This window comes from Magnolia sinica, chromosome 4 (assembly GCF_029962835.1).
Source record: "Magnolia sinica isolate HGM2019 chromosome 4, MsV1, whole genome shotgun sequence".
Lineage (NCBI taxonomy): Eukaryota > Viridiplantae > Streptophyta > Magnoliopsida > Magnoliales > Magnoliaceae > Magnolia > Magnolia sinica.
The window spans coordinates 96,009,462-96,011,218 of NC_080576.1; positions in this window are offsets into that span (position 1 = coordinate 96,009,462).

Genomic DNA, 1,757 nt, shown 5'->3' on the forward strand with positions numbered 1-1,757 from the left:
ATGTATTATATCAGTCGTCCATTCGTTTTTGTTGGACGTGGGACCCACCCCACACGTGCTGCACGTGTGGGGGTGGGCCCCACCTTGATATATGTATGTGTTTTATCAACACTGTTCATCTCTATGGGGACCACCAGCAGTATATAGCTGCTGTTTTAACGACAACAAGTTCTGTGGGTCTGATCCTGAGGTATGTATCTCATCCACACTGTCCGTGCATAGTACGTGGGGCCCACCTCGATGTCGTGCTGCATCCAGCACGTGGGACTCCACCGGCTATATAACTATTGTATTGACGTCAGCAAGTTCTGTGGGTCCCGCATGATGTATGTATTTCATCCCGCATCGTCCAGCAGAGGTGGGACGGTGGGTCCCATTGCAAGACATCAACAAGTTTTGCGGCCCTGATCATGGGGTGTGTTAAATCCAGACCGTCCATCTGCGCACCTCACCATGATCTATACAACTGCTTCAGCAAGTTCGGTGGGTCTGATCTTGAGGTATGTGTTATATCCAAACCGTCCATCCACCTTGCGAGTTCGTCTTAAGGGTTGAGAAGAAAAAATAAGACAGATTTGTCTATCAAGTGGACCACATTGCAAAAACCAGTGGGGATTGAACGTCTACCATTGAAACTGTTTTGGGGTCACAGAAGTTCTGGGTCAATATGAATTGTTTTAAAACAGTGGAAATCATTATCTCCGTTGCTATTTATGGTGTGGTCCAGATGATCTTTCGATCATTATCTCCACTGTTATTTATGGTGTGACCTATGTGATGCAGCCCACTTGATGTTTATGTGGCCCATGTGATGTGGCCCACTTGATGTTTATGTGGCCCATGTGATGCGGCCCACTTAGAGGTGTGCAAGATGGACCCGATCCGGCGGATCCGACCCGATCCGCCCCGATTCAAACAGAACTGATGGCCTAGATCGGTCAGGTTCGGGTGGGATCGGGCAGATCTGAATGGTATTTGAATCGGATTTGGGTAAGTAGCAAATCCGACTGAACCAATCCGGAATCCGATCCGTTTGGATCCAATCCGATTCGATTCGATCTGATCTGCACAATATTCCTTCAACCTTATTTCCTTTAATGTTGTCTACTTGAGATTAGGATATACCTCATTTTTTTAAAATACTATAAAATGATTTAGAAAAATAGATGGACGACACGGATGGAATAAATATATCATGATGTGTGGTCCACAGAGCACTAACTACCAGCATGGCAGGGGAGTAACGAATTAGGCTCTCCTCTCAGGTAGCGCATGGCTCGAGGTGCATTGAGCATCGAGCTTGCCAGGCTGCTAGGGGAGTAACCAATCAGTCACAGTCAAGCTCATGGGAACTTTCCTCGAGGTCGAGCTGTGTGGGCCCCACCGTGATGCATGTCTAACATCAACACCGTGCATTTGATGGGTTCCCTTTAATTTATGGGATATCCCAAAAATCAGCAGTATACGAAACTTAGGTGGGCCATACCATCTAAAATCATGTGAATACATTCCTAAAACATATAAAATCATATGGTGGGGCCCACATAAAACTTGGATGCATCTGAAACTTGGTATGACCCGTCATTCAAGTGGGACACACATAATGGATGGTCTGGATTTGTGAACCACACTCGGTGGGCCCAAAAATGATTATTAATATTTTAATGGAGGGTAACCCGTAATGTCACCCAATTTTGAACGAGAAGTGAACTGGCAGTGGCGGGTGTACTGTGTACATGCTTCTGTGCTGACGTAAG